Genomic DNA, 20,444 nt, shown 5'->3' with positions numbered 1-20,444 from the left:
AGTTGAAGCTGTTAAGTTCATTGTTCTATCCTTTTTTAAATTTTAGGTGAAGAAGGAATCGGCTCTAAGCACTACTTAGATTCTTTTTTTGTCGAAGTGAAAGGCTGTAATGACTCAGGTGTCCTTTTACCTGTCGTAAAAGTGCCTGTCCTTTTTAAATGACAGCAGCCCTATCAGATATTAACAATAATAGAATTACTGTCCTTTTATATACATATGGAAGCACTGGTATAAATTCGATTTCATTCCATGTTTTCTAATGGCTTGGAAATATCTGTGCCTGGTGGCAGTGTTGAATCTAGTTAGATTATCTGTAAGTGAACTAGGTGCAGTTCTCCCTGTTTCACAAGGCATCGACGGGAATTGCAAACTGTTTATCTTTCCAGACACCCCACTATTCTTTCAGTGCTTTCCTTTGCAATAAAATGATTTGCCGTAGCCTCTGGTCCGCTAATTTGGAGAAATGGCCACTGTGGCTTTGCGAAGCGGAGAGCAATTGTGTGTGCGCCAGTGTTTGTGCGTGCGCTTCCGTACTTGCACAGCCTACACAGAAAACAGCCATTTCCAAGACCTGCCCGGCTGCATTCCTCTGTAATTTGGTTTTCATTAAGACAAAGAGGAAGGGAGGCCGAGAGGGACCCGACTTTGGTGTCGCGCTTTGTCCGTTCTGCCTGGGTCTGGAACTGCCCCCCTGTGGAGCCCTGACTTCTGGCGGGCACACCTGTGCCCTCCGCCACGCCAGTTAAGCTCTTCTCAAGTTTGGGCTGAGAGCGAGCCGGCGTCTCGCAGGCTCGGCAGCGAGAGAGGGAGCGATCAAAGGGCGGCTCTAACTCCAGCACGGCCCCTCGCAGAAAACAGCTGCTTCTCACTGTCTCCCTGCTTTCTCCAGAGCTGACAGCAGGAAGAATAATGAAGCCTCACAGGACCCCTGTCCTGGGAAAAGAGGATGGGCCAGAGATTAGGTTATAGGGGAAATAGGTCTAATGCTAAACTCCCCCACTCCAACACACTGGAGAGAAAGAAAAAAAACCCAACTTTGTCCTTCTTTATTCTCCACTGATCTTTCTTTTCTGCTCTGTTCTGTTTTTCACACTTTGCCCTGTCATTCCTTAACTTTCTGCTCTAGCCGCCTTTCTTCCTGGCTCTGCCCCTCCTGCCTCTCTCCCTTTCTTGGCTTGTCTTTAACTCTTTCCCCAGCCCGAGGTGTCTGCCTGTCCCCCTTTCTTCTTCTCGATCTCTCGCTCTCCCTTTCCCCCCCCCCCCCGTGTTTAAACTCTGACAAAGTTGAGAAAGGCATTCAGCTCTTAATCCCGGCTCCTTCCATCAGGAATGCAAATGCCTCTGATTGTGTGACCCAATGGGGCCTCGCAGCATCTGCAGGAGCTTCTGCTAATACACGGAGGCTGTGCGCTGAGCAGCAGGCCACTCCGAGTACCGCTGCCATTATTTCATTGTTTCACTTCACGCCTTGAGCGCTGCTCGGGGTTAACCCTCTGTGGCACAGCCAGCTCCTGCGCATGGAATGGCAGGACACTCCTGCCGGAGCTCCGTCCTTCCCCTTTCCCAGGCCAGAGTCCTTCTGTCCTGTCAGAGCCGGAAGACGTCGGGGTTTGAACTTGTGGCGTTCTGTCGCACAGCTCTTAGCCGTTTTGTGACTAAAATAGCCTTTAGTGTCCTTTCACTTGCTCACCAATCATGTGTTGTTGTTTCTTTTTTACCCCTCCAGTTAAAAATCAAAGTCCTTAAGTTTTGAAGTGGGTTATACGGATTGCTACTTTTTAAACTGTGGTCAAACGCAACAGACAAAGTAGAGATGCATCAGTGACGTTCTGATTGAACGCTGGTGTAGTTGCAGGTTCATATATTGGACTTTCTGTGTATCACTGTAGAGTGCATGCCTGTATCTTTAAGCTTTCACTTACGAGATAATCGTCACGATTCCTTACGCTTATATAGCGCTTTTCTGGACACTCCACCCAGAGGAATTCCACTCCACTCAAATTCGCGTTCCTTTGTGCAGTGTCTGTGTGTATACTGTGTTGCGTACATTCATATCAGCAAACTGTGTGTGGGTGTTATAGATTGGAATTTTTCCTATTAAAAAAAAAACTTCTGACAGATCCAAGGAAATTTAAATGCAGTGTCTGAGATGAGCCTATAACACAATACACATCCCTGGGATTATCTCCTAGGGTCTGTTAAAAACTGACACGCTCTAATTAAGGTATACTTCGCTACATCTTGGCAAAAAGAAAATGGGAAAATACAGTTCCTTATTGTTTTGAATAAGGAGTTTTAGTTTTTTACTTAAAGGTGTCACTTTAATGTAAATTCTGCAGCTGTTGTGCACTAACAGCAATAGGAGGGCTCGGTCTTAATTTTCTTGTATTGACTGGTTGCATTTTTGCCAAAGCTTTCTGTGTGAGTGCATCTGTCCTGATTTCATTTTTAACTGGCCCGGATAATTCCCTCACACCATTAAAAGTGCTGCAGATGATGTGACTGTTTGTGAATGCTCGCGTCTTCTTGTGCTCAGAGGACAGCGGACAGCAGGGAAGTTGGGGATAAAAGTTGTGGGGGGAGGAACCCCCTCCCCTCTGTTGTTCCGACAGCCCCCTCCCCTGTAGGAACAACGATTCTGGCTATTGTTATCAAAGCCACGATTAATCATTACATTTGTGCAAAGCAGGGGCGCTGTTGCCATAGGGACCTAAATGATGCATACTACTTTGCATATCAACAGAAAAGTTTACAATCGCTGTGGAGTGAGAGCAGAGGTCTCAACTGAAATGAACCTGCTCTCCCCAAACAGAGCTCATTTTAATCTTCTCTCATCTTTGCCTGCAGTCCCAAAATGCCTCCTGTTTGTCTGACACACAAAGGGAAGAGCAGGTGATGAGCCTTAAAGAGAACTCTTGACACAGTCTTTCAAGACTTCTGGAGAGTCAGAAGCGAGGAAACCGGAAGTTTGGAATAACATTTTCGATGATCAGCGCTTCATTTTTCATACCTCTGTGGGTCATGTAAAGAAGATAGCTCTTAAAATATGAGACAAAACCAGCTGAGATCATGTTCAACCGTCACTTTTTTCCCCACAATGGCTGAGGTTATTATAAAAATCTTTTGTCTTTCAAGACACAGGGTTTGACACTAGACATTTATTCTCCATCTGTTTTCCCTCAACTCTTTGTCAGTTTATTCTGGACACTCGTCTAGAAACTTGTGTTGAGTCCAGTGTATTTAGTCCATTAGAAGCACAGTACAGTACAGCTTACCTAGTGTCTTAGCTACCTGCATTTCTTTGTCAGAATCAATTACAAGAATCAAAATTTTGAATATATATGTGTATTTACGTCTTCTAAGTAGAAAATGAGTTTTTAATTTGTATTATAAACAGAAAAAAATGTTTAGTATATTGTGCACAAGGTTTAATTTATCAAAAAATCATTTGTTTCAGGATATTTTTAACAACAAATGTGGTTACATTTCTTTGTAAGTTGTTGTAGACGGACTTCTGTCCAAAACATCCTGAAACAAATGATTTTGTAATCAGTTGAATTTGGTCTATAACATACATTTTCCCTTTTTTTTGGTCATTTATTTGTTCAATTAATCCTCCTGTTATATCTTGTTAATATGGATGGGTCGATGAAGGAGCCTGTTAAGAACAATATCCCCTTCAGCCCAGGGATGCCAGTAGATACCCTAATGATCGTTTTGTGAGAGTTTATGAATTTACAAATGTAAATCCATAATATATAGATGAATATACTGAAATAATATCTAATAACATCTGTATTTTTAAAGGGACATGGAATTATCTGGAAATGTTTTTCCTTTCAAACAAGTGAAATGCTCTCGATCTTTGTACAGTGATTTTAGGGTTTTCTCTCTGCAGTGTTGTAATGACATCATAATACTTTGTGGATCAGTTTTGTTTTCATTGTGCGCAAGTAGGAACCACCCTTAACCGGCCATGTGAATCAGTATGGTGCCTTTCTTCTTTCTGAAGACTGTCCAGTAGTTGGCTGTTCCACGGCGATCCAGTCCTCGCCCTGGAGGGGCCAGTGTCTGCAGGTTGCAGGTTAAAGGTTAAAGCTGCAGCTCTTGAAGAGTGTGGAGAAACTGCTAAATTGATCTAAAACAAGCCTATTTAGGTCCTTTGGAATTTAGTTGCCTCCCAGGACATCCATGACCTGTTCAATGCCAGTGTGTTTTCAGTCTCCAGAGGACTGATATATACAAATGTCTTCACCAGGAACTATTCTCCTTCTGAGTTTCAGATCTCATGCATGGATATTACGCAGTAGACTTATTTGCATTTAACAAATTAGGGTTGTTGTTTTTGTTTTGTCATTACTGGTATACTGAGCTCAATAAAGTGTCTGTGTGAGCATTGGTTTGGGATAAGTCATAAAAATCAAGTTATGGGATTTTTGTTATGCTACTTTTTAAATGCACCTTTGTTTGAGCTGTTTCTAAACATAGCTGCTATGTCTTTTCAAGTAACATTAATCTTCTTAGCAGCCAAGCCAAAAGTAAAGTTTCTGAGCAAGGAAATAATATTCATTTTGCCTTCACCACAAAATACAGACAATTATGGTATTCAGTAGTTTGCTCAGATCCTAATAAAGGCAGGAGGACAAATATCTATCAAGCATGTGGCGGGACTCACCTAGCTAAGGGTTTGGAGGCCTATCTGTTGCTGTATAGGCTGCCTAACTCCCCCTCGCTATGGTTAAATGTGAGTTTGCTGCAGGGGTGTAGATGGGGAGGTGGTGGGAGGGAACGCGAGAGAGATACGCGGGACTTATATGCGTAGGGGAGGAGAAATGTGTATGAGATTAGGATTTAACCTTCCTCCCGAATTTCTGCTACAGCTTATATGATAATTTCATATGTAGACAAGCCTCAACAGTGAAGAGAGCTGTGTTACCCCCTTGTAGCCTTGTAGTCAATCTCAGAAGCAGATCGAGGCCAGACCTGGTCAGTTACTGGGATGGCTGACCTCCAAGGAAATCCAGGTTACTGCTTTATGTGGTGATGATGGACCTGTAGGAGGCACACTTCTCTCTAGACCAATATGTTCGAACTAAAGACCCATTATGGTATCTGATACACTGTCTGGTCGGATGAGATGTTAAACTGAGATCCTAACTCTTTGGTCATCAAGGACCCCGTGGCATTGTTTGAAAGAATAGGGATTTTTATGAATTGACTACATTCTACATACATGGCTACATTACTCTGCTCTCCTCCCCACTGATAGCTGATGATCCAGGTGGGGCTGCACACTGGTGGTGGTGGAGGGGAGTCACCATTACCTGTAAAGCGCTTTGAGTGGAATGTCCAGAAAAGCGCTATATAAGTGTAAGCAATTATTATTATTATTATTATTATTATTATTTTAAGTCTGGCGTTTTAGCTAAATAACACTCTGGGCTTGAACAGTCTGGCTTCCTGAAAGTTCCCCCTTAATTCATCTAGTAAAACAGCTTCTCACCTCTCTCCCAGAGTGGTATGTGAAGGACTCTCAGATTCTTTGGGATGAAAAGGTCTATAAATGTGAAGAATTTATGATTTGTGGTTGTAAATATTGGAAATGTTGATTTTTTTTTTCAATCATCGATCATTTTTATTTTCTCTGCAAAAACAAATAGCACAAACACAGAAAACTTAACCAAAAATAATTCCCAAGATTAAAAGAAACTGAAAGACAAAGAAAAAACAATGTACAATAAAAATACCAAAAAAAAACATTCAAATAAAAATAGTACATTCATAATATTCCTCTACCCAAAACAATTACCAAAAGTTACTCATTACTCCCCATTCCTCATATTGAGTCAACCATTTCCATCTCTTAACAGACTCTTTTGTCTCATTACCACCCATAATAGTCTTTTCCTGCATTTAATAACATTGAACGGTGTGCTTCGAGCCATTCAATGTTAACATATTTTCATACATGCTATTGACACATTTGAATTTTAGGGATGGTTCCCTGAACATAACCGGACAGACTTTAGAATTTTTGGGGGGTCTCCTGTGAGGAGAATACTACTCCACCCTGTGAAAAACCACTCTCGGACATTCAGAGTAGTTTTCATGTTTGCAAAGCCCAGCTGTTGGCGCAGCAATCTCACCAGGGGCTTTTACGTCAAAATAGCTTCTCATTGTCATTAGCAGTTGCTCACAAATGAACAGGGCTAACCCCTTTATAAATATTTGTAAACTTGTAATCCGTCTTCAGCAGTCTAAACGAAAGTCCTATGAGTTTAAGCATTGTGATATCGTTTTAGCAGATTTATAAAGAATCAGATTGTTGCTCCCCTTTAAGTGGTAGCAGACCTGGACTGGAGGAAGTTTTTGTTTTTCTTCCGAAGACTGGTGTGGCTTCCAGAATGGTGTGACTGGAAGTGAAGAGGTAGTTCTCTGCCCTTTCTTTTTCATTTCACTCCTGACTCTTGAGCGAACTTGAAACCAGCCTCTCAAAATCCATTCACCTTCGGAAATATTTAGGGGGAAAAATACAGTTCTGTGTATTTATTGCCATGTCAACAATTACGGTGATTCAGAGAAATCAACGGAAGTTTGCAGCTATAATTATATATTTTTTTAACAAATTAATGTTGGGCTCTGGCAAAGGCTTGTTTGCTTAATTACAAAGTAGCAGTTAGCATTCTTTTCAAGCATTTATCATGACTTATTATTATTTCTTAACTTCATGTCAAAACTATTTGCAGAGACCTTCACTAAGGCTTTTTTCTCCAAAATGTTAGTGGTTTTGTAAAAAAAAAACCTTATAATATCACAGAACATGAGCATTCTGAAAATAAGAGTCTTAAACTTCAAATTTGTGGTAATTATTTTTAGGGTTTATATTTCGCTGGAGTTCTGTTTCAGCCATTTCGGGGAAAAGGGTTTTAAGGAGATTGTATGAATGATCTGTTTTGTTGATGATGATTTCTTTGGTGAAACAGCTGCATTAACATGCAGGAATTATTGAAATCAGAAACAGATGAAGCGTATCGCTTAGTATTACAGAAACCTTTAGGCCTCTTTCATGTGTGATGTGTTACGATATTTAGCTCAGTTGTCCACTACAATTTAATGTTAGAGCACAACTGTGTTGGCAAGGCCAATAAATTGTGTTTTAGCACTTTCTGAGCAAGAATGTGGCCTGCTTCATTTTTTCAAATGTCCTATAAATATACTGAGTAAAAGTAATGAGAAAAAGTACAATCATGAGGTTCAGTAGAGGCAGAAGAGTGGTGTTTACGAAGCACAAAATGAAGAAATCGGATGATAGATGAGTAAAAAGCACTTACCAGGAAGGCTCTAATTGCACATGGGGTGAGTGTCGTTGTTCCAGGTACATATGTTTTCCTTTTGGCCTGCTCACCTCCATTTTATCTGAGGGAGACATCTAAACTCTGCACAGAAACTGATAATTCACTGTGGGCTGGGAAGGCACTGGGTGAGCCCGGGACTGTCCTTTTCTAAGCACAAAAACTGAACTATAACTAATCATGCCAGTAATAGTGCCAGCCTGTGTTGGCTGACAGGGTGCCAAAAGCCTGTGCCAATGACTGCCTATTTGGACCTTTAAGATGTATTTGGTAGTACATAAAAATGCCGCTTATGACTCCCTTACCAACCTCCAAACCAAGCCCCCAGAACGGCACTCCTCCAAAACCCACAGGATAGTTTTAAACAAAATCTCGGTGCTTTTTAAAACGGCATATAGGACATTTCCTGCATGTCGTATTAATGCAAGCCTCTGTCCAGACAAACCTCTCTGCCGAGTGTGAGATCTAATGGGGCATATCGTCAGAGAAAAGGCATCGAGGAATTCAGAGTAATGGAGATTTGAAACTCACAGTTGCGGACTCTTTTTAAAGAATCCGTTGGGGGGAGATTCCTGAATAGTAACAGATAAGTGCTGCCCATGTTGATAGCTAAGAAAAAAAACTTGACTTGGTGTCTCAGTGTAATCTTCAGAAGGTAACATGATTAGTGTCCAGAATGCAGTGACGCTCGGTTCTGTGCGTTAAGTGTCGCACAGTGTTTAGTCGCCTTTAAGGTTACCTTGGTTACTGCAAACCAGAAAGAAGAGCTGCCTGACCAGGAAGTTAGCTTCAAAAGCTCAGCACAATGATGCATAAACAAAGGGAGAAATCGTCTTTGGTGAGTCTGTCGTTGTGCTCTGGTAGAAATAGGGGAAGTCTCAACTTGTCATCTCCCGCTCTGTGCTGAACTGTGTCTGCAAGCGCGCTCTCCCTGCTCTGCTGTGCTGGGAGAGCCAAGTCTTCCCTTTAACTGCTGTCCTGAGGGACAATGATAGTAAAATGTTCAGCCCTGTTGGGGATATTGATCCTGTCCCTGTAGTGAAAACTTTTCCCATCTCTTTTTTCAGGGTGGAAAAAAAACCTACAGTGACACACGCTCACAGGCGCACACACATGCGCCATAATTTATGGCTCCCAGATCCTTGATCAATTGATAGCGGGGAATCCTTTGGTAAATAGAGTTTTAGACACATTGCCAATAGACCCCAACTATTGATCGGTGTGTAAATTAAAAACTTAATCAGGTCTCTGAGATAAGACTTATCTCCGCCCCCGGCAAATTACAGGGCCAGCTCTGAGACAGGATAGGTAGGCCAGCAAGGAGAACGCACTGCCCTTCTGCCTGTCGAAGAGCTGAGGAGACAGGCTCGGCCCAGCTGCAGCGTTCCTTTTCAGCTGCTCTTTAACTCCCGCGGATACTCAGTGGGGACTGGGTGGCTGAGCAGGCTCATTGCAGCTGTCTGAGATTCACCTCTGAAATAAGAAACTTTCTCGGGACAGAATATTTTTACTTTCTTTATATTCATTTTTACTGTTGTTGTGTGAAGCCTTATGTCTTCTTTTGGCTTATTGTAGTGTTTTGTACAATGGGGTCTACAGAAAATATTTTCCCATTTTAAGGAAATGTAAATGTATTTACACATTAATAGTCAGTAAATTTGATAGCAATAAATATCAGTATTTGATAGCAGGATCTTTGGGGGGGGGGGGTATTTTGTGACAAATCAGCTTTGCATTCAGATATAAACAATCTCATTCAGTGTAGCTTCCATATAGCTTATGGATGTTTAAAAAATTCAATAGAAACCCCTGTTGGGGTAAAAATTGCTTCTTTTCTCCTCAGTCACCCCAGGTGTGTAGCGTTTTAATTTTAGGATTTGGGAATATGTGAAACTGTGCATTAGGTCTTCCAGAATTTCTGTTTCTCTTCATCTGCTTTATAGAATCCACCCTACACTAGGGTAAGAAAAGCTTCAGTTTGTTAAGGATGGAGGTTTCTTTTACTGTGGGCTTGTATAACAAAGCCAGCTCTCTACAAGACACTTTCCTCGTGATTAGGTAGACTAGTATTGTTTATGCTTCTTTAGTTAATGCTGTACAGTTTTTCATGATGAGGGGAAAACACTCAGTTTCTTAGAATAGTTTTGATTTTTCTGGGCAGTTGTATAAAAATGAAAATCCAGAGAAGGAAGGTGGAGAGCTTAAAGGGTCAGGGGCTACAAGTACTCCCCTTTCCAAGCGGACGTGCTCCCCTTCTTCGGAGAATTGCTGATATATTGAACCCCCGTGAAAAGCAAAGTCTTCCTGAACTTCCTAGAAAGGAACTGGACTCTGGCGCAGTGATTACTTTACGGGACACACAGGAGACTAGGACAGCGGTATTCCCCCAGCAAGACTCCATCACCCCCTCGTTCCCCTGCTCTTCTGTCCGAAGGGGTCAGGTCGCGTGCTGGGGGGGGGGCTGGGTGGAGCCAGGGGGTGAAGGATTAAACAGCAAGAAATAACACCAGGCAGGACTGCTTCCAAGCGCCTCACTCGTCTGCAAAGCGGTGGGTATCTGTAATAAACGCTTTGTCAGATAAGCCTTGAAAAGACTCGTTTAGTTAGCAAAAGTGCTGGGGGAGCCTGCCCTGATAAACCTGCGTTTCTCTCTTTAATACCCACGAGCTAAAATCAATAGGCTGGATAATGCTGCTGCTTGTCCGCCATTCTGCTTTATCTGTAGCTTTCCAAACTGTGTGCAAAGTGTGTGGGGGGAGACCAGCAGAAGAGTGTGTGTGGTTGGGTGGGTGGGGGTGGGGGGGTAGAGTCACAGTATTACACTAATAACCCCCAACACCGGGCTCGTTCAGTTGACAGAGAGAAAATGGGTCGGACTGCTTAAAAAAGCAGCCATCTGTCTGGTGCAGTTTCTCTTCCAGCCTCATTTTCCTATTTAATCTGATTGAACTTTTTCCCCTTTTTTAATGGTAAAGCTGTGGCATGTAGTTTCCCTTGACCTGGGTCTGGAAATATCTTACTGCTTCCCTTTGCTTCCTTCCCACGGCTGACGATAGATTGTACTACAGGGCCTGTTTTTGCCCATTCCCTTGCAGAAGTCTGTGTTTATGTCTTTTTGTGTTTTTTGCTTGCGAGACTGCGGAGTGTGTCTGTTTTTTTCCAGAGGGCTTGGAGAGGTGCCAGTTCACAAGCCACTTTGGCCTAGACTTACGTCTGGCTAGTGTTACGAGGGTAATGAGCTTGATCTCAGTTTAAGGCCTGTGGACATGAGTCTGCTGGAGAAGGACCCGAGATGGAGGTGTTGCTGTAGGTGTTCAGGTCAGGTGCGTGAGTAAATCTAGTAGGGGAAGCCCTTGTCAGGGCTCTGACCGAAAGCCACAGCCGGTGTTTCTTACCTTTAACAAGCAGCTCTCCTGTGCACAGCAGTGTAGCCCACTGCCTTCCCCTTTGTGCTGTTGCTGCCGCCAGAGTTTCTTCAGACTAATTGAAATAATGTGCAGTACAGCACTGCTAAATCGAATTAAACTTGGTGCAGTACATGCAGGTTCTTCTCAGAAAGCCAGGGTTGTCATGTGTTTCTCAGCTACAAGAAAAGGATGAGAGACCAGACCAAAGCACAATAATGCTTGTCAGTCTGTTCCTGGGGCTGATCCAGACAGCTGTGGTGTGGAAAAGTAGGTGGAGTGAAGGGCCTGTTCCTGAATGTATTCCAAGGAGCTTTTTTTTTTCCACAGTGGGAATTTGCCAGTCTGTTTAACGGAGTGTGCTGTCAGGCTGTAAGAGTAAAATATTGCCTGAGGTATTAGCAAGCAGAGATGTTGGCCTGTGACACAGTTACCCAAAGTGCAGTGTATTAAAAAGCAGTTGGGATCCAGATCACAGTATATCATAGAGGAGAGAGCGATAAGGCCTGCCTCGCTGGCTGTGGATCAATGAAGGTTAGTGACATCATATCGCAAAGTGAAAGCAAGTGCTTTACCCCCAGCTATTTATCAGCTGCACATCACACTCACAAGGACTCCACTGTTTCACTGCTGGAGCCCTTGACTTTTCAACTCAGCCACTTTACTAGTTAGAAGGCAATCTCTACTAGATTTCTGTTTCCCCCACTGGGAGACCAAGTCCTTGTTTCAGTGGAGCTCCAGGAGCACAGAATTACACAGATGGAAACTGTGTGAAGTAATATTGACTATAACCTTTGAGACCCCGGTACGGGTCATCGGTGTTATAAGGGGAAATTGTTCCTGTTTATTTGACTCTTTATCAATACAGGCACTTTAGCTAAGTTTGAAAAAAACTGTTGTCTCGCCCTTAATTGACTTTTTTGGTGGCATTTTCAAAACTTTGCAATTCGTGTGATCTCCTTAGCAACCCTTCTCTTTCTCAAGAACTTCAGTGATGCTTATCTTTCAGAAGTCTCATATTAGTACATAACTGTGAAATCCCATGTGTGGTGGGATGGGCTGCATTAATTCATTTGTTGATTTGTCGAACATGCCTGCGCCCCTAAAAGTATGCAACCAGTCCAGCCCTGAAAACGCACTTTGAATTCTCCTCTTCTGCCTTGACAAGGTGATCTTGAGAATCAAGGTGCATTTGACATACAGTTTATGTTCGACTGGATTTACAAGGAAGGAAATTACATGTGACATTTATCGGGCAAATGCTGGTGATCTTTGACCCCATGCAGACCCCCAACTGTGACCTTTTTCTTTTTTCAGGTACATTTCCTTCTCTCTCACCCATGCCATTCCCCTGACTGCGAGTCACAGTGCTCCTTTACAGCAGCAGAGTCACACGGGGATTGTGATACAAGGAGGAAATGAAAGTACAGATTTTTTCAGGCTCCAAAATAAACAAACTTAAATAGCCGCGTTCGAAACGCATATCAGAGTAAAATGTCATGACGTTTTTTTTTTAGGAACTGCATTCCAAAAAAAGAGATATTCTGCAAATACCAAAACGTTTAGTGCGAATTTCTGTAAAGCCTCATAATGTGAAACAAATGGTGAGGTTGAAAAGTTGTTTCTCAGAGAGCAGGGAAACCGGAGGGGCAGCTAAATGAGGTGAGCTCTCAGGAGTGTGTGTGTCTGGGGAGTTGGCAGAGGACAGGCAGTGAGGCAGCAGAGTGAGCAGCTACAGGTACTGTATGTGTTCCATTTATCAGCAGCCTGGGGCATTATTTGGAGGATTCCCCCCACTGGATTAGTGTGTAACCACTCTGTCAATACGTGCTTGTCCAGGCTGTGAGAGCTGAATAAAACCCTGAGCTCCACACAGTGCAGGCGCTTATTGAGCAGCCAATAGCAATTTAACTCCTGACAAGAGAGAAGGAGAAGGCTGGATTCCAGAAAGGGCTGCACAGTTGCTCCCCTCGACAAGCCTTTTTGTTCCCATCTTCCAGTGCAGAGCGGCAGGGCTTGGGCAGAGACTCTGAGCCGCCGGGAGCATTTCCACTGCAGTCCCCTCCTGAGCTGCAAGGGCGCAGTTCTTGCAGCGAGGCAGAGCAAGCACGAAGCCCAGGGTCAGGCAGGATCAAGCATTTCCCAAGATGTTAATGCTACCGCTCTGGTAATAACATAGATGACTAGAGTTTTCCAACCTGTATGCAGGCTGCTCTGCTCAGACAGAGCTTAATGTTTTATCCCCCAGCTCAAGGACATAGCTGAAAAAGTGCTTATCCCGCTGTGCTGATGTATGTCTTTCTTTGTACGAGGTTTGGTGATGTCATGGCTATGTTTTGCTGCCTCACATTTGCATTTGTTGAGCGAGGCTTAAGGTTTGCTTTCCTGCATTTGACACTTAATGGTTGTAGCAAGATAGGAGCCCCCTGTTTCCTCCTTAGTCTTGGGAAGCTCCCGGTCTGCAGGTTGCATCTCGAAATACCCATCTACTGGGTCTTCAGCCGCGGTTGTTGACTCTAGAGATTAACTCTATGCCGGAGAGCAGAAAGCAAGATGAAAACACACAGTATTTCAGCTGTGGACCCTTCTTCAGGTTTGTGGAGCATAGAATTAACCCCTTCTTGTTCTTACTTTGCCAGCTGCACACGGATGCAGTTCCTCATATTAGCCCTTTCAGTGATCTAGCAATAATATGTACTGTATCTAAGAGACTCCATGTGGTGTAGAAAGACTTTTTACACCTGCTTCTGCCATTGTGAGCCATTGTGATTTCTTCAGCACTAGGAAGTCTTTCCTTTTGTCTGGCAACATCATCCGTTTCTAAATTTGCAGTATGGCGTCCTCTTAAAATCCTGCTGCAAATGCATGCTGTCCTTAATCTGTTAAGAGCTGCCTTTTTGGTAGGCAGTATATGCAGCAGGCCTTGTGGATTTGACATTGCTGGCTCTCACTTCATGACCAACAATTCGGGGGAAGATGGAAAAGGCTTCGCTTTGTGACGCACATTGTTGAGCAGAGGCTCCTGTGTTTCTACAGGATGCACTGTGTAGCTAACAGCTGTAAAGCCCTGTTTCCTATCCGGAATGCAGTTGTTGACAGAGAGTATCTGGGCCTGGGAGAGTTTCCAGCCTGCTGGTCTTTCAGGCAGGCTGAACTGGGTCCAGTTTGGAAGCTACTGCTCCCAGATCAAAGCGGCGGGTCTCAGACTTGTCCCTCCAGTGCACCGCCGCCTCCTCTCCCAGCCTCCTCCTCCTCCTCCCCCTCCCCCAGGGCTCGTGTGGTTTATGAATGGGAGTTTGATGGATTTTTCGTATAAATCCGCCTACTTTGGTTTAGCAAACAAAAGCATGTTTTCAAGGAATCGTTTTCGGGATATCTCTCCCTCTCCAGTGGAATTCCCCCTTTGTGGTCTGTGTATCCCTGCATTCAGTGTAGGGCTGGTGTGAGAAATGATAGGGGGCATCGTGTTGGGACGTGTCCTGCTACCTGAGTCTTGTGGGTCTGGAAATGTTAACCCTTGCATTTCCAGCTGGTTTATTCTCTGCCCAGCACTTATTGCACTTATTGGTCGTCAAGGGAAGCTGTAAATAAACTGTGACCTGAAAGTCAACATATATACAGTAGAAACTTGAAGAAGGTTTATATTTACTTATTTTCTTTGTTCAGGGAACACGGTACCCTGAAAAAGAAGAGGTGTGGATTAAAGCTCAGTTAACGGAAACAGGACTCTTCATTTCCATGAAACAAAGAGAGGTGTTTGACTAACAATTCAATATGAGTGGAAGAATTGGCTTTGAATTATTTCTGATGCAGATGTGCTCACATCTTAACTCAATTGAATTCCTGTAAATGCAAGACTTTCCAGTTACTTAGTGGGAGCTGTCATAAGTGTAAATAAAATCAGTTTGGAAGGACAAACATCATTTTCAGCTGCTTTTTCATAAGACAACATTTAAACCAGAACAGATTACATGTTTTCCCATAACAGTTACTTTGTAAGGCACTTTTTACCACTTCAAGTGAATGTGATAGTTTAACGGAAGCACAGTCAGGGAATCATCTTAATCCAGGAGGCTTGCATTTAATTGCTTTTGATGTTCATGTGAACATGAGCAGGTTCTAAATTCCATTCCTCAGCAAGAACCCAGGAAAGCACTGCCTGACTCTTAGCTAGCACTCAATCTCGTTTCCAGTGCCTGATAAGAGCAGTGACCATACGATATATTTGAGTTGAGACCCCAGCCTTGAAGTTCTTGTGCCGTAGCCTTTTTTAAGGGCTTTTTTGCTAATTTCTCTTGCCTGTTTCAGGGACCAGTTAAATCTGGCCTACGCTGTCAGGATGCAGAGGGCATCTGTTTGGTGGTGCCAAGTGGCAGGGGTTACTGCATTGAGTCTGGCAACAGTTGGGTGTACTTTTGTCTCCTTTAGGAATTCATCAAGTTTAATATGCTCTATTTTGTCTTATGTGAGCGGCTTCATCTGAAAAGCTTAGAAATGTGAATATGACGTAATATGTTCTGTAACCCATTGCCCTTTCACTGTGAACAGAAAGGACAGTTCCCATGTGCCTCTCTCTAACAGGATTGGGGAGCAGCAGTCCCTTCAAGCCTTGGCAGTACTTTGTAACTGATGCCATAATCTGTATATTCTAAACTTATCCTGTCATTGTCTAAAACAACTTGTAGCATCAAACCCCCCAGTTTTTCTTGAGGAAAATGTGAAGGGCACCAGGGTTTTTTTCATCCGTGTAAACAAGAATATAGGTTCCTTGGAGCTGGTCAAAACTAAAGTTCAGAGGCTTTGTCAGGCACAGAAAAAGACGATGAGGGACAATGGGTGCTAAAACCACCCTTTTTCAGGGGTCCGAAGTGCTGGCTCTTCTCCTTCCTAAACTTTAGGGGTGCTGTTACAATTAAGCCATGCACCTAGTCTTTGTATGCATGGCAGCACAGTGTATTGATTGCTTTCAGTACTTGTTCCTTTGTTGTTTCATTTGAAGCACTGTCTAAAAGTTCAGGTGCGGTTACCATTGGCAGAAAATCCTGAAGCCTGGGGCAGTATACAGGGGTGGAGGCAGGCAGCCAGGCTCAATTCAACAAACTTTTAACCTCTCTTAACTAATCCCTTGTTATGTCAGTAACTTTTCTCTTTTCTGTTTGGTCGCTCTCTCTGTCTCTCTCTCTCTGTTGTTCCCTTGCGATTCCCTCCCCTCTCTGTCTCTCTCCCTCTCTCCTCTTTCTTATCAAGTGAAGTCAGCTTGATGGCATGACCTTTAAACAAGGACTAGAACACCGCAGCTGTTACTAACTTCAAACACACAATCATTTAAAACGGAACACATATGGGAATAAAGCACCTATTAAATATACTTAAATCCCTCCTTAATTTCTTTTCCTCTCTGCAAGTATTGACAAAGTAAGTGTCTCAGGCACATCCAACATGAGAAACACATTAGAAATGGGAGAACAAACAAAGACACATTTTAGTATTTGACCTTCTCAGCTTCGGATTCCAATAGGGACCCTGTGATTGCTTTTTTAAGAAAAAAGTTAGGGAAAGTAGATTTTTTTTTTCTTTTTCTAAAATCCTGATACATAGTCAGAAATAAGTATGAGACAACTGTGTGAAATGTGGGGCTGACTTCTGTAGAAAGCACATTGTGGTTTTAGAAAGAAACCATATCGCAGCAAAGCTAATCCTGGAGTTGAATTATGAAGAAAGACTGAAAAAACAAATTATGTAGCTTGGTTAGGACAAACCAGATTGAAAGTTAGAAAGCACACTAATATTTCATATTTATTTTTTTTAACTTGAACTGGGAAAGAAGAGCCTGAGCTCTGAACTGAGACCATGGAAAAATGTCTGATTGAGGGCAGCGAACAGGAAGTAGAGTTCTCAACACTTGGATCTGAATCATGTTGTTAATGCAGATATTTTAGGATCCTTTAAAAATAGAGCACTGTTTTTTTAGCCTTGTCCACAACTTCTTCATTAAATATGTAAAAAGAAAGTCTGGTGACAAAAATATTTGGCATTCGTTTTAATCAGTGGGCTAGAGACTCAGCACTCTGAGAGATGTTGGAGTAAATGGCGTTTCTTTGTTCAGAAATGTTTCCGAAGTTTTCCTAATTGTACATTAAAGCAACAGTATGACATTGTTGCTTTGCAGTGGACACTAAGAAGGATGAAAATAACAATGGCTCCAGTGAAACTGGATAATACACCCATTGCAGAAATTACTGTAGACCAGTGGGTTATATAATGGCCAGGTTAGTTGATGAGAAGACTTTCCAGCGTATGAGGTTTTAAAAATTTGTAAAACAAATGGCACAGAGTATTAGAGAATTAATTTGACTTTTATGTTCTGGCAAAATGTTGATTGTAACATAAGTACTACAAAAAAAATTAAAAAATAATAATTTGAATTCCTTAGTGTGTCAGAACAGCCCAGTAGTTGCCATTTTCATTTCATTATTGACAAATGAAGTCATAGGTGCAGAAATGTAGCACTTTCCTCTGTTGTCTCTGTTGGGATCGTTGGTTGTGTTTGCTATGGTATTTAAAAATTCTACGTGTCATTCTGAAGCACGTGAAACAAGAGACTTATAATAATTTCACATCAATATCCGGGAATACAGGTACATGCTTCCAGTTCTAACAGTAAAAAAAATGTTTCAAAGTGTATGTACAGTATGGAGATTAAGCTGTAGATGTTCATTTTTGTGAAACTGCATTTCATACTTTTCAAGTGCAGGAAGAGTGTCAGCTGATGTAGGGTGAGTTGTGTGCTTTTATTCTTTTATCTTTCCTGTACAGATCTTTGCATGTCTAAAAGCTGAAATAAGCATGTTAACCTTAATGATCTGGCTTGCCTGGTTTCTTCTGTCTGCTACCGTAGTTCACCGTACTTACCTGTCATAATTCACAGCCGGGTTTAATATTGTTTCTAAATGTACTGAAGCTGCCGTGGTTTCATGCGTGACTGTAATTGTGTGTAATTAACTGAGCCCATTTTGAAAATGAATAACATGCCTCCTGAAATTGATCAACAATGCAGACATGTCGGAAGGGATGTAGAACTGGGTGAAGTCTGCAAAAGGTTTCACCAGTTCTGTTAAGAACAATGCGTAATCTTTTAGTGACATATTGGGACAAAAATCCATTGATATTGTACCCCTCTCTTGGTGGTCTGGCAGCTTTTGAAGGCTTCTAGCTGGGAACTGCCATTTTTTTTCCTGTAATGTGTGCTTGTGTATATGGTGCAGTTTTTTACTGTCATGTAGAAGGGACAAGTCTGGAACTTAAAATAACCTCATTGGTCGCATAGCTTTATCGCATGAAAACACTACTACTCTTTTTAGATGGTAAGGTCATTTTACATTAAAATTGTATTTGCTACCACAACTGTAATGTGTGATGAATTCAGACAATTAGCTATTATTATAGTTATTTTAATAGAGATTATTGCCTCTTGTTATTCTGGTTACAAAGAGGTCAAAATGATGAACCAACTGTTACTCATTGGTGTCTGCCTCAGCTGTCTGAGATATGACATTTAACAGTTTTGTAGTTTATTTGCTTCAAAAAATTTTACACAATAATTTACACAATACATTTTACACAATATTTTAGATTAAATCGGTCTACCCCCAGAAGATGAGCAAATCAGAAAAAAAAAATGACTAAAATGTTTTCTGGCCTGCTCAAATTTCTCATGTCGACAGAAGTTTGTGAAAACTAGTTACATAAAAACAAAACTGTACTTTTTAATAGGTTAAGGCGTTAGGTACATCCTGTGAAATGTGATATGGAACATCATTATGTAGGCTAGCATAAAGACATTGATTCATGGGTCAGAAGTGACAGAAGAGAGCCAAGCCCAGTTTTTAATTTTTATGTATGAATTCCATAGGATGACGTCTGTCTTATATTTAAAAACATGGCTTGGACATCTTTTTTGCGTTATACTGGTGCTAATCTGCATTTGGCATGATTATATCGTATAGTCCATGTTGCCAGGCATTGTGTCTGTGGCCTGATTTTTGTAGCCTGTAGCAGGCCCAGTTTTTTGTTTTGTTTGTCTTTCCACACAGCTGTAATTAGGAGACGGGGCTGAGAGGGCTTGTTTGTCTGCCGGGCCTGTGTCTTCTCTGTCAGAGTACTACACTTTCATTATGAAATGGCTGTCCTGCCTCCCCAATATCTTTCCCCAACTTCATCTTCTTTTTGTCTCCGCGCTCCTGGTTAATTACAGGTCTGCGCCTGATGTCACTGCTGAGGCGTCTGCTGCTGTTCTCTCGTCCCCAAGCCTCTCCCTCCCCTCTGCTGGGCTCTGCCTCAGCTGAAACTTCGCCTCCCCGGCCATTCAGCCCGTCCCAGCTAAAGCAGCGTGCCTCTTGCGGAGACAAAGCCACGCGTTCGGAAATATAGGGATGTAGTTTCGCACTCCGGAGAGCCGGAGAATGTTTGCCTTTTTCAATGTGCTTTAAAACAAATCAAGTTGACTAACTTGCTGTTGTTAACAGGTAGAGGAGAGAGCAAGATTGAACTTGTGCAAAAAACATTCTTTTCCATTTTCAGACAAAATGGTCGTGCCATCGGTTCCTCTAGTTTCACTGGATTGGAAAAGTAAAGGTTAAAGGCTGAGTATTAAATATGTCAAGAAGGAGTAAGAATTATATTCTGCTAGACTGCCTGACCACGCCAGTGGATTCTGAAGTGCAACACGAGAACGGATCTGCGAATTTGAGATTTCGTTTTGGAAGGGTACAGCAGACGGTCAGCGTGCAATGGCCGAAAAATGATCTTTGTTCCAAATCTCGGTTCAGCCCGTGTCTCTCTCTCTGTGTCTGACCTGGGGAATGTGGTAGCTAACGGGTTACTGCGCCGAAAGCCTTTGCTTCTGATCCAGGCCTGCCTGCTATTTGTTGACTACTACTAAAAATAAAAGACACAAAAGCGAATCCTGTAGAGGGAATAAGGGACACTGGAATGATGTTTTTTGGAAGTAAGGAAAGAATAGTAGGTAATGTTATCTTGCTTACAGTTACAAGAATCCAGCTTGCAGAGGCTATGGGTTTCAAGTTTCTAATATGTATATAAAGTTTCACAGCACAATGGATCTATTGTACAGTGCAAAATTAACACCCCCCCACTCCCTCCCCTTTTTAAAAAATGCATTCAGAGCTCTTGTGGGGCTGTGAGGACTCGGGTTTCTGCTATCTTTGTGTGCTGTGTCGTCACTCGCCCCCGCAAGCCGAAATGTGCATCTCGGAGGGCGGGCACGCTGCCAGGGCCGCTTCCAGCCAGGGATTAGGGAGAATCCGGAAAACAACAGGGTCCTGACAAAACGGCAGCATGGCAGGTAACCAAACTCGCACAGGGGAGAGGAGGCAGACGATAATTACAGAGCTTTTTGTTTTCGGGGCACTTTTAGCTGGCTACTTAAGTGCCTGATCCGAAATCCGTGCCTTGTAATTACAGTACTGGGCCCCATTAGGGCAGAGGGCCTGGGAGATTATGCTCCATGTGTATATGTGTGTGTGTGTGCACATTTGTGGGTCTGTGTGGGTGTGTCACTCTGGGGCTCTCTGCTTCAGTCAGCGTTGTCTCGGACATAAAATAAGCTGCCCTCACTCTCTGGCTCGGTCTCAGATATGATACAAAACATGATACCCATTCCTACAGC

The 20,444-nt window shown here is 42.6% G+C and overlaps 1 protein-coding gene across 9 annotated transcripts in view; it reads left to right on the top strand.

Annotated features, from left to right (window-relative positions):
* The window catches only part of zfhx3b (zinc finger homeobox 3b), a 371,071-nt gene that overhangs the window by 208,599 nt on the left and 142,028 nt on the right, over positions 1-20,444 (top strand). The window contains exon 1 of one of the 9 annotated variants that reach the window (XM_088614171.1): positions 19,984-20,120. The exons of the other annotated variants lie outside the window; for them this stretch is intronic. The gene's annotated coding sequence lies outside the window, so the exon portion shown is untranslated. Of the gene's footprint in view, positions 1-19,983; positions 20,121-20,444 lie in introns of those variants that run through there. 9 annotated transcript variants of the gene reach the window in all.

The sequence above is a fragment of the Lepisosteus platostomus genome, chromosome 20, assembly GCF_059453375.1.
Source record: "Lepisosteus platostomus isolate fLepPlt1 chromosome 20, fLepPlt1.hap1, whole genome shotgun sequence".
Classification (NCBI taxonomy): Eukaryota; Metazoa; Chordata; class Actinopteri; order Semionotiformes; family Lepisosteidae; genus Lepisosteus; species Lepisosteus platostomus.
This window is presented reverse-complemented; position numbering and strand designations above follow the sequence as displayed.